This window comes from Orcinus orca, chromosome 6 (genome assembly GCF_937001465.1).
Source record: "Orcinus orca chromosome 6, mOrcOrc1.1, whole genome shotgun sequence".
Lineage (NCBI taxonomy): Eukaryota > Metazoa > Chordata > Mammalia > Artiodactyla > Delphinidae > Orcinus > Orcinus orca.
Genome location: NC_064564.1, coordinates 28,626,707 through 28,639,459, shown reverse-complemented (window position 1 = coordinate 28,639,459; position 12,753 = coordinate 28,626,707). Strand labels below are relative to the sequence as shown.

General features: G+C 36.9%; 1 long non-coding RNA gene across 1 annotated transcript; it reads right to left on the bottom strand.

Moving 5' to 3' along the window:
* Positions 1-1,207: 1,207 nt before the first annotated feature.
* LOC125964864 (uncharacterized) lies at positions 1,208-12,655 on the bottom strand. The gene is made up of 2 exons (XR_007478148.1): positions 12,576-12,655; positions 1,208-1,492 (listed from the first exon to the last, which is right to left on the bottom strand). It is a non-coding gene; the product is annotated as an uncharacterized LOC125964864 (long non-coding RNA).
* Positions 12,656-12,753: the final 98 nt, after the last annotated feature.

The following is a 12,753-nucleotide window of genomic DNA, read 5'->3' as shown; positions in this document are numbered from 1 at the left end:
CGCAAGGACTTGCAAAAAAATTCAGATCTAAAAATACTGTGAATAAATAAATAACTGCCCAGTTTTACCTCCTGAATAGGAGGTCCCAGTCTATGAAAACAGGGACAACTAGTAATCCACCCCAGAACAAAAAGAAATAATATTTGAGGTAGATAACTAATCATCCACCATTGACTAGGCAAGTACAAGTTTTAGAATTCAACTTAATTTACTAAAGTTTTAAAAGTATGTATTTTAACTTAAAATTTCAATAAAAGTTGAAATAAGTAAATAATAATTTCAATAAAAGTTATCTAGTATACACTAAATTAGAAATATCTGTATTTATGAGTCAGGAATTTTTCATTGACTTTCCTTTACATTTAACATGTATATTGATGATATAAATTGTGACAGTGTGGATTCAGATCTTTGGGGTGTGTGTGTATGTGTGTGTGTGTCCAAAAATCGTTAAAATAAAGTGTAAATGAAAAGGTATGAAAAAGGAGTCCAACTGCAAGTTGATCCTATACAAAGAATATACAAAATGTGATTCTGAGACAAGTTGGGGCCATTTCTTGGCACTTTACTCTGTTGCAGTTACCTTTTTTAAAACTTTTAAAACTTTACTTAAAGGAGAACTAGTAGCCAATCATTCTGCTTCAATTCACATTTTAGCTTATGTCTGAAAATAATTTTTGCCATTTTGCTGCAAGAGTATTTTTCTATTTGCTAGTTCTAGGGTATCATTCTAATTCTAAAGCACTAACATTAGCATAAAACAATGACAAAATATTCAATCATTTTTTTCCCTCCTGAAAACTGCTATGCTATCTACACTGAAAATAGAACATCCAGGTAGGCTTTTTCTGTAAAAAGGATAAAAACACATCACAAGGGATCATAATGTACACATCCTAAAGCAAACAACCTACCTGAGGTAACTATTAGTGTACATATTTAAAATAATTTCCCTTATTAAAATTTCCATGGTCAGAGAATGTGTTTCAGACAAACCATTATTTTCTTCTTGCATTTCACTACTTTACACATTATGCTAAAAAAATTGTTAATATCACAAATGCCTATTTTCAAAGTCCAGCTTCTCAGCATTTTTATTGATCACATTTGGAAAGCCTTATGCTACTATTTAAAAGTCATCATAAGCTAATTCATTTGGTCAAATAATTCTACATCATTAGTTTGAAATAATTAAATGGCTACAGCATCAAGAGATTGAATTTTAATTGTAAACTACATAAATGACAAAACACTTCATACTACTTTCTAAAAAATACTGAAAACTAACAAAAGAGATCCTGAGAGAGCTTCCCTGGTGTCACAGTTGTTGAGAGTCCGCCTGCCGATGCAGGGGACATGGGTTCATGCCCCGGTCCGGGAAGATCCCACATGCCACAGAGCGGCTAAGCCCGTGAGCCATGGCCGCTGAGCCTGCGCGTCCAGAGCCTGTGCTCCACAACGGGAGAGACCACAACAGTGAGAGGCCCATGTACTGCAAACAAACAAACAAACAAAAAAAGAGATCCTGAGAATTACATCAGCACCCCAAGGTAAGCATAGAGTATCATGTATGGAGTTTGACTAAATTTCAAAAGATATGTTCATACAGCTTAAAAACAATGAAATTCAAAATACAATAAACAAAAATAAACTTCTGGTTTCCATCTGATATGTAAAAAGCCTGAAAGTCATCACTCCCATCCTCACAACAAGAATAAAGCTGAACAAACTGAAACCCAACAACTCTTCTTAGATCTACCAGAAAATTGAGATCATAAGACAAACTATTGTCCTGGAAACTGAAGAAACAGGCAGTTATAGAAAATTATAGCTTACCAAGAGCAGAAGACCAGAGCTGAAGTTGGTATATTTACACTGTAATTGATGAATTGCTGGAGGCTCAGTGTGAACAAGATTTAGAGTTTAAAACTCTGAAGGACCCTAGTGTTAGGGAGGCTCCCAGACTTTCCATAGTTTCTCTTGAAAGAACCCTACCAGTTTCTCACTATGAAGATCAGAGAAAGATCCTCTAATGTTTCCCACAGAGAGAGAGGAAAAGTAACCATTTTTGAAATATATCTCTTCTCCTTAAACAAGACCTGCCCTCGAAGGAAACTATTTACTAGAGTCTAACGTAATGGGGTTTCACCAAAGCCTAACGAACCTGGGAAAGGGAAACACCCAACTCCAATCCTCTTTAGACTTCGACAAAGAGGACGGGAAATACATAACTCTGGCTTGCTAAGAGTCTGAGACCTAATCATAAAACTAGAGAAGGCTTGCCCTCCTCCCACCATCATATCACTAGGGCCCCTGCACAACAGCAGGAGATTATAGATCATATGCCTACAAATTTAATAACCTAGATGAAATGGACCAATTTCTTAAAAGACACAATCTACCAAAATACACACAAAGAGAAAGATATAATTTGAATAGCTCTATACCTATTAAAGAAATTGAATCAATAAATAATAACCTTTCTAAAAAATGCTCCAGGCCCAGATGGCTTTACTGGTAAATGTTACCAAACACTTACATGAAATGATACCAATTCTCTACAATCTTTTCCATAAAATAGCAGAAGACACACTCCTAACTCATTCTATGAGGCCAGCATTACCCTAATACTAAAATCAGTCAAAGACATTAGAAGACAGGAAAAGTGCAGGACACAGGAGTATAGATGCATAACCCCTCAACAAATTATTAGCAAATTGAATTACATAAGCAATTATGTACCATAATCAAGAGGTATTTATCCAAGGTGTGCAAGGCTGCCTCAACATTTAAAATCAATTAAAGTAATCAATGATATCAACAGGCTAAAGAAGAAAAGCATATGATCATATCAATACATAAAATACATTTGCATAAAATACACCTGACAAAATCCAACACTCATTCATAATAAAAACTCAAAGGAAATAAATTATGGAGAGGACTTATTCAACTTGATAAAGAACATCTACAGAAAACTGACAGCTAACATCATACTTAATGTTGAGAAAATAAATGAGCTCCCCCAAGATAGAAAAAAGGAGGAAATGTCCTCTGTCATCACTCCGATTCAACAATGATACTGGAAATCCTAACTAATGGAGCAGCAGAAGAAAATGAAATAAAAGACACAGAGATTGGGAAAAAAGAAACAAACTACTTTTGTTCATAGATGACATTATTGTCTATGTCAAACAATTGAGCAAAAAATGTCCTGAACTAAAAAGTGATTGCAGCAAGGGTGCAGGATTTAAGGTTATTATAGAAAAGATATAGAAAACTTTGTCTTTCTACAAACTTAGAAACTTTGTCTTCCTACAAACCAGCAATAAGTAACTGGAATTTGTAATAAAAAACACAATACCATTTGCATTCACCAAAATAATAAAATATTTAAGCATAAATCTAACAAAACATGTACAAGTTCTATATAAATTACAAAACTCAGATAAAATAAGTTTAAGAAGAACTAAATAAATGGAGAGATGTTCCATGGATACTAATGGATAGTAAGTAAGTTTCTTTCTTCAGACCAGCCATTCCTTCATTGTCTGTTAATCTTGTTTACAATAATCTAGACAGAAATTTTCTCAAAATGATGGTGACTGTCAGATAATCTCTAGGCTTAGGAGGAAACAGAACACTGACTAGGAAGGTAGCAAAAGATTCACTTTGGTCTTTCACCATTTCTTCAAATAGCCAGTCCTTATGCCAGTTTTTACCTTGTTCATTTTATTTTTAAACATCTTTATTGGAGTATAATTGCTTTACAATGGTGTGTCAGTTTCTGCTGTAAAAATAAGTGAATCAGCTATATGTATACATATATCCCCATATCCCATCCCTCTTGCATCTCCCTCCCACTTTCCCTATCCCATCACTATAAGTGGTCACAAAGCACCGAGCTGATCTCCCTGTGCGATGCAGCTGCTTCCCACTGGCTATCTATTTTACATTTGGTAGTGTATATATGTAATTGCTACTCTCTCATTTGGTCCCAGCTTACCTTTCCCCCTTCCCTTGTCCTCAAGTCCATTCTTTATGCCTGCATCTTTATTTCTGTCCTGTCCCTCGTTTTGTCAGAACCTTTTTTTTTTTTGATTCCATATATATGTGTTAGCATACGGTATTGTTTTTCTCTTTCTGACTTACTTCACTCTGTATGACAGACTCTAGGTCCATCACCTCACTAGAAATAAATCAATTTTGTTTCTTTTTATGGCTGAGTAATATTCCATTGCATATATGTGACACACCTTCTTTATCCATTCATCTGTTGATGGACACTTAGGTTGCTTCCATGTTCTGGCTATTGTAAATAGTGCTGCAATGAATATTGGGGTACATGACTCTTTTTGAATTATGGTTTTCTAAGGGTATATGCCCAGTAGTGGGATTGCTGGGTTGTATGGTAGTTATATTTTTAGATTTATAAGGAACTTCCATACTGTTCTCCAGAGTGACTGTATCAATTTAGATTCCCACCAACAGTGCAAGAGGGTTCCTTTTTCTCCATACCCTCTCCAGCATTTATTGTTTGTAGATTTTTTTGATGATGGCCATTCTGACTGGTGTGAGATGATACCTCACTGTAGTTTTGATTCGCATTTCTCTGATGATTAGTGATGTTGAGCATCCTTTCATGTGTTTGTTGGCAATCTGTATATCTTCTTTGGAGAAGTGTCTGTTTAGGGCTTCTGCCCATTTTTGGATTTGCTTGTTTTTTTGATATTGAGCTGCATGAGCAGCTTGTATATTTTGGAGATTAATCCTTTATCAGTTCCTTCACTTTCAAATATTTTCTCCCATTCTGAAGGTTGTCTCTTCGTCTTGTTTATGGTTTCCTTTGCTGTGCAAAAGTTTTTAAGTTTCATTAGGTCCCATTTGTTTATTTTTGTTTTTATTTCCATTTCTCTAGGAGGTGGGTCAAAAAGGATCTTGCTGTGATTCACGTCAGAGTGTTCTGCCTATGATTTCCTCTATGAGTTTGATAGTGTCTGGCCTTACATTTAGGTATTTAATCCATTTTGAGTTTATTTTTGTGTATGGTGTTAGGGAGTGTTCTAATTTCATTATTTTACATGTAGCTGTCCAGTTTTCCCAGCCCCACTTATTGAAGAGGCTGTCTTTTCTCCATTGTATATTCTTACCTCCTTTATCAATAATAAGTTGACCATATGTACATGGGTTTATCTCTGGGCTTTCAATCCTGTTCCATTGATCTATATTTCTGTTTTTGTGCCAGTACCATACTGTCTTGATTACTGCAGCTTTGCAGTAGAGCCTGAAGTCAGGGAGACTGATTCCTTCAGCTCCATTTTTCTTTCTCAAGATTGCTTTGACTATTTGGGGTCTGTGGTGTATCCATACAAATTGTGAAATTTTTTTGTTCTAGTTCTGTGAAAAATGCCATTGGTAGTTTCACAAGCATTGCATTGAATCTGTAAATTGCTTTGGGTAGTATAGTCATTTTCACTATGCTGATTCTTCCAATCGAAAAACATGGTATATCTCTCCATCTGTTGGTATCATCTAATTTCTTTCATCAATATATTATAGTTTTCTGCATACAGGACTTTTGTCTCCTTAGGTAGGTTTATTCCTATGTATTTTATTCTTTTTGTTGCAATGGTAAATATGAATGTTTCCTTTATTTCACTTTCAGATTTTCCATCGTCAGTGTATAGGAATGCAAGAGATTTCTGTGCGTTAATTTTGTATCCTGCTACTTTACCAAATTCATTGCGTACCTCTGGTAGTTTTTTGGTAGCATCTTTAGGATTCTCTATGTATAGTAGTATCATGTCATCTGCAAACAGTGACAGTGTTATGTCTTCTTTTCTGATATGGATTCCTTTTACTTCTTTTTCTTCTCTGATTATTGTGGCTAAAAACTTCCAAAACTATATTGAATAACAGTGATGAGAGTGGGCAACCTTGTCTTGTTCCTGATCTTAGTGGAAATGCTTTCAGTTTTTCACCATTGAGGATGATGTTGGCTGTGGGTCTGTCATATATGGTCTTTATTATGTTGAAGTAGGTTCCCTCTATGACCACTTTCTGGAGAGTTTTTATCATGAATCACTGTTGAATTTTGTCAAAAGCTTTTTCTCCATTTGTTGAGATTACCATATGGTTTTATCCTTCAATTTATTGATATGGTGTATCACATTGATTGATTTGCATATATGGAAGAATCCTTCCATTCCTGGGATAAACCCCACTTGATCATGGTGTATGATCCTTTTAATGTGCTGTTGGATTCTGTTTGCTAGTATTTTGTTGAGGATTTTTGCATCTATGTTCATCAGTGATACTGGCCTGTAGTTCTCTTTTTTTGTGACATCTTTGTCTGGTTTTGGTTTCAGGGTGATGGTGGCCATGTAGAATGAGTTTGGGAGTGGTCCTCCCTCTGCTATATTTTGGAAGCGTTTGAGAAGGATAGGTGTTAGCTCTTCTCTAAATGTTTGATAGAATTTGCCTGTGAAGCCATCTGGTCCTTGGCTTTTGTTCGTTGGAAGATTTTAAATCACAGTCTCAATTTCAGTCGTTGTGATTTGTCGGTTTATATTTTCTATTTCTTCCTGGTTCTGTCTCAGAAGGTTGTGTTTTTCAAAGAATTTGTCCATTTCTTCCAGGTTGTCCATTTCATTGGTATATAATTACTTGTAGTAATCTCTCATGATCCTTTGTATTTCTGCAGTGTCAGTTGTTACTTCTCCTTTTTCATTTCTAATTCTGTTGATCTGAGTCTTCTCCCTTTTTTTCTTGATGAGTCTGGCTAGTGGTTTATTAATTTTGTTTATCTTCTCAAAGTACAAACTTGTAGTTTTATTTATCTTTGCTATGGTTTCCTTCATTTTTTTCATTTATTTCTGTTCTGATCTTTATGATTTTTTTCCTTCTGCTACCTTTGGGGTTTTTTGTTCTTCTTTCTCTAATTGCTTTAGGTGTAAGGTTAGGTTGTTTATTTGAGATCTTTCTTGTTTCTTGAGGTAGGATTGTATTGCTATAAACTTTCCTCTTAGAACTGCTTTTGCTGTATTCCATAGGTTTTGGATCATCGTGTTTTCATTGTCATTTGTTTCTAGGTATATTTTGATTTCCTCTTTGGTTTCTTCAGTGATCTCTTGGTTATTTAGCAGTGTATTGTTTAGTCTCCATGTGTTTGTATTTCTTACAGTTTTTTTCCCATAATTGATATCTAGTCTCATAGATTTGTGGTCAGAAAAGATAGTTGATATGATTTCCATTTTCTTAAATTTGCCAAGGCTTGATTTGTGGCCCAAGAAATGACCTATCCATGAGAAAGTTCTATGACCACTTGAGAAGAAAGTGTATTCTTTTGTTTTAGGATGGAATGTCCTATAAATATCAGTTAAGGCCATCTTGATTAATGAGTCATTTAAAGCTTGTGTTTCCTTATTTATTTTCATTTTGGATGATCTGTCCATTGGTGAATGTGTGGTGTTAAAGTCGCCTACTATGATTGTGTTACTGTCGATTTCCCCATTTATGGCTGTTAGCATTTGCCTTATGTATTCAGGTGCTCTTATGTTGGGTGCATAAATATTTACAATTGTTATATCTTCTTCTTGGATAGAGCCCTTGAACATTATGTACTGTCCTTCTTTGTCTCTTGTAATAGTCTTTATTTTACAGTCTATTTTGTTTGATATGAGAATTGCTACTCCAGCTTTATTTTGATTTCCATATGCATGGAATATCTTTTTCCATCCCCTCTGTTTCAGTCTGTATGTGTCCATAGGTCTGAAGTGGGTCTCTTGTAGACAGCATATATACAGGTGTTGTTTTTGTATCTTTTCAGTTAGCCTGTGTCTTTTGGTTGGAGACTTAATCCTTTTACATTTAAGGGAATTATCGATATGTATGTTCCTATTACCATTTTCTTAATTGTTTTGGGTTTGTTTTTGTAGGTCATTTCCTTCTCTTGTGTTTCCTGCCTAGAAAAGTTCCTTTAGCATTTGTTGTAAAGCTGGTTCAGTGGTGCTGATTTCTCTTAGCTTTTGCTTGTCTGTAAAGGTTTTAATTTCTCCATCGAATCTGAATGTGATCCTTACTGGGTAATCTTGGTTGTAGGTTTTTCCCTTTCATCGCTTTAAATATGTCCTGCCACTCCCTCTGACTTGCAGAGTTTCTGCTGAAAGATCAGCTCTTAACCTTATGGGGATTCCCTTGTATGTTATTTGTTGTTTTTCCCTTGCTGCTTTTAATATGCTTTCTTTGTATTTAATTTTTGATAGTTTGATTAATATGTGTCTTGGCATGTTTCTCCTTGAATTTATCCTGTATGGGACTCTCTGCACTTCCTGGACTTGATTGACTATTTCCTTTCCTATATTAAGGAAGTTTTCAACTATAATCTCTTCAAATATTTTCTCAGTTTCTTTCTTTTCCTCTTCTTCTTCTGGGACCCCTATAATGTGAATGTTGGTGCATTTAATGTTGTCCCAGAGGTCTCTGAGACTGTCCTCAATTCTTTTCATTCTTTTTTCTTTATTCTGCTCTGCGGCACTTATTTCCACTATTTTATCTTCCAGGTCACTTATCTGTTCTTCTGCTTCAGTTATTCTGCTATTGATTCTCTCTAGAGACTTTTTAAGTTCATTTATTGTGTTTTCATCATTGTTTTCATCCATGTGTTTTCATCATTGTTTGCTCTTGTGTTTTCATCATTGTTTGCTCTTTAGTTTTCCTGGGTCCTTGTTAAATGTTTCTTGTATTTTCTCCATTCTATTTCCAAGATTTTGGATCATATTTACTCTAATCATTCTGAATTCTTTCTCAGGTAAACTGCCTATTTCCTCTTCATTTGTTTGGTCTGGTGGGTTTTTAACTTGCTCCTTCAACTGCTGCATATTTTCTCTGTCATCTCATTTTGTTTAACTTACTGTGTTTGGGATTTCCTTTTTGCAGGGTGCAAGTTCACATTTTCGTGTTGTTTTTCGTGTCTGCCCCCAGTGGATAAGGTTAGTTCAGTTGCTTGCGTAGGCTTCCTGGTGGAGGGGAGTGGTGCCTGTGTTCTGGTGAGTGGGGCTGGATGTTTTCTTTCTTATGCACAGGGCCGCGTCTGATGGTGTGTTTTGGGGTGTCTGTGAACTTAGTACGATTTTAGGAAGCCTCTCTGCTAATGGATGGAATTGTGTTCCTGTCTTTCTAGTTGTTTGGCATGGGGCGTCCAGCACTGGGGCTTGCTGGTCGTTGGGTGGAGCTGGGTCTTAGTACTGAGATGGAGATCTCTGGGAGAGCTCTTGCTGATTGACATTACATGGGGCTGGGAGGTCTCTGGTAGTCTAACGTCCTGAACTCAGCTCTCTCACTTCAGAGTATCAGGCCAGAGCACCAAGACCCTGTCAGCCACACAGCTCAGAAAAAAAGGGAGAAAAAAAGTAATAATAATAATATATTTTTTTAATTATTAAAATAAAAAAATAATTTAAAAAGGAAAGAAAAAGAGAAGGAAGAGAGCAACCAAACTAATAAACAAATCCACCAGAGATAACAAGTGCTAAAATCTATACTAAGAGAAACCTAAAAATCAGAAGCAAATCAGTCACAGAAAGCAAACCCCAAGTCTACAGTTGCTCCCAAAGTCCACTGCCTAAGTTTTGGGATGATTCATTGTCTATTCAGGTATTCCATAGATGCAGGGTACATCAAGTTGATTGTGGTGATTTAATCTGCTGTTCCTGAGGCTGCATGGAGGAATTTCCTTTTCTCTTGTTTGCAGAGCTCCTGGGGCTTAGCTTTGGTTTTGGTCCCACCTCTGCATGTAGGTTGCCCTCAGGCATTTGTTCCTGCCCAGACAGGATGGGGTTAAAGCAGAGGCTGATTAGGGGGCTCTGGGTCACTCATGCTGGGGGGGGGAGGGGTACAGTAGTTATAATTAGAATGTGGGGTGAGCCTGCAGCGGCAGAGGCCAACATGACATTGCAACAGTCTGAGGCACACCGTGTGTTCTCCTGGGGTACTTGTCCCTGGATCATGGGGCCCTGGCAGTGGTGTGCTGCACAGCCACCCAGGGTGGTGTGGATAGTGACCTGTGCTTGCACACAGGATTCTTGGTGGCTGCAGCAGCAGTGTTAGCATTTCATGCCAGTGTCTGGGGTCCAAGCTGATAGCCACAGCTTGTGCCCATCCCTGGAGCTCGTTTAGGCAGTGCTCTGTCTTCTGTGGGCACACAGGGAAGGAATCCCTTTTCCTCATGCAGCCTGAAACAATGGTCTCTTGCCCCTTAGGCAGGTCTAGACTTTTTCCCGTACTCCCTCCTGGCTAGCTGTGGTGCACTAGCCCGCTTCAGGTTCTGTTCATGCAGCCAACCCCAGTCCTCTCCCTCGGGTTTGACCTCCAAAGCCCAAGCCTCAGCTCTCAGCCACCCCCTCACCCCCGGTGGGTGAGCAGACAAGCCTCTCAGGCTGGTGAATGCTGGTTGGCACTGATCCTCTGTGCAGGAATATCTCTGCTTTGCCCTCTGCACCCCTATTGCTGCGCTCTCCTCCATGGCTCTGAAGCTTTCCCCCTGCCCCCCATCCCCGTCCCTGCCAGTGAAGGGGCTTCCTAGTGTGTGGAAACTTTTCCTCCTTCACAGTTCCCTCCCAGAGGGGCAGGTCCTGTCTCTATTCTTTTGTCTCTGTTTTTTCTTTTTTCTTTTGCCCTACCTAGGTACGTGGGGATTTTCCTGCCTTTTGGGAAGTCTGAGGTCGTCTGCCAGCATGCAGTAGGTGTTCTGTAGAAGTTGTTCCAAATCTAGATGTATTTTTGATGTATTCATGGGGAGGAAGGTGATCTAAACGTCTTACTCCTCTGACACCTTGAAGGTCCCCTTGTAAGTTTCAATATTGTTAAGAAGTCAGTTCCAACTAACTTGATCAATAATTTCAACTCAATTTCAGTCAGAATCACAGCAACTTATGTTGTAGACACCAAAAAATTGATTCTAAAGTTTACATCGAAATGGAAAAGATCCAGAATAGCCAACTGAATATTTAAGAACAAAGTCATAGAACTGACAATACCTGACTTCAAAAATTATTATAAAGCTACAGGGTCAAACCAGTGTGATACAGGAGAAAGAATCAACAGAAAGATTATTAAAGCTGAATAGAGAGCCCAGAAATATATTCACACAAATATTATCAACCAATCTTTGACAAAGAAGCAAAGACAATTCAATGAAGAAAAGACAGTCTTTTCAACAAATGTGCTAGAACAATTAGACATTCATGTGCAAAAATAAATAAATGTAGACACAGACCTTATACTTTTCACAAATATTAACTCAAAATGGATGATAAATTTAAAACTAAAATGCAAAACTATAAAACTTTTAGAAAATAACATAGAATAAAATGTTTAGGTAACCCTGAGCTTGGCAATGAAATTTTGGATAACATCAAAAGCACAAACCATGAATGAATCGTTAGAATTCATCAAAGTTAAAAACTTCTGCTCTGTGAGAGAATGGAAAGACAAGTCACAGACTGAGAGAAAATATTTGCAAAAGACAGATCTACTAAAGAAATTTTATGTAAAATATACAAATAACTATTCAAATGTAATATCTTCACAAAGGAAGATCCACTTTTATATGGCAAATAGGCATATAAAAAGAATCCTAGCATCAGATGTTATTACAGAATTGCAAATTATGATATACCACTACACTCCTATTAGAATGTACAACAGCCAAAACACTGACAACACCTATTGCTGGTGAGGATATGGAGCAAGAGAAGTTTCATTCATTGCTGGTGAGAATGCAAAATGATACACCCACTTTTGGAAGACAGAGTGGCAGTTTTATAAAGCTGAACATAATTTCCACTATACAAGCCAGATTAGTAATTGATCACAATTATTAATTGATAATAATTTCCTCATTTTGGGTTGTACATACTTTCAAGTATTACTTGTATAATTTTGAACAACTAGCTTACTCCCTCCTCCTCCCTGCTGCTGATCACAGAATTTACTCTTTTATGTTAATACTGGCTCCATTTTCTAATATTTGTTCTATTTCACAGTCGTATTCATAACAGATAGTTGTGTGTAACTTCAGTGCTCCTGGCAGCTTGATTTTAAAAGGTACACTTCTGGAGGGGCAGTAAATTCTCCCTAACCCTCCTCCCCAAGGTTCCCAGCCCTAGCCACATGTCTTTTACGGTATGTTAAAAAGAAATTCAAACATTCAGAATAATAGAAATAGTAAAATGAGCATCATGTACACAGATTTAACGATTCTTAACCTTTTGCCATATTTGTTTCCTCAAACTGTTTTGATGAATTTTTCAAAAGTAAATTACAAATACATAATTTCATAATTGTAAATATTTCAGTATGTATCTTTAAAAAATGAGAGCAATTTCCTACATCGTCCAAATATTATCACACTAACCAAAGTAATGTTAATTTTCCTTAATATTTCTTATACCTAGTCCATATTTATATTTCCCAAATTGTTGTCTATTGCACCGTTATTTTTTTCCAACCAAGATCCGATGGAACACCACACTGCAATATGTTCTTATGTCATAAAGTTAAAGTCTAACCCATACCACTGCGAATTCAGGCAAAGTCGCCACGAATCAGCTGCAGACGTTAAGACTTTCAGTTTACTAACCAAGCGGAAATGCTTAAAAAATTACTTCCTACGCTCTCAAAGACTTATGGGAAATGTAGTCTTGAATGTTATGGGCCCACATCTCAGGCCTCGGGGAATGGGTTTTCAGAGCT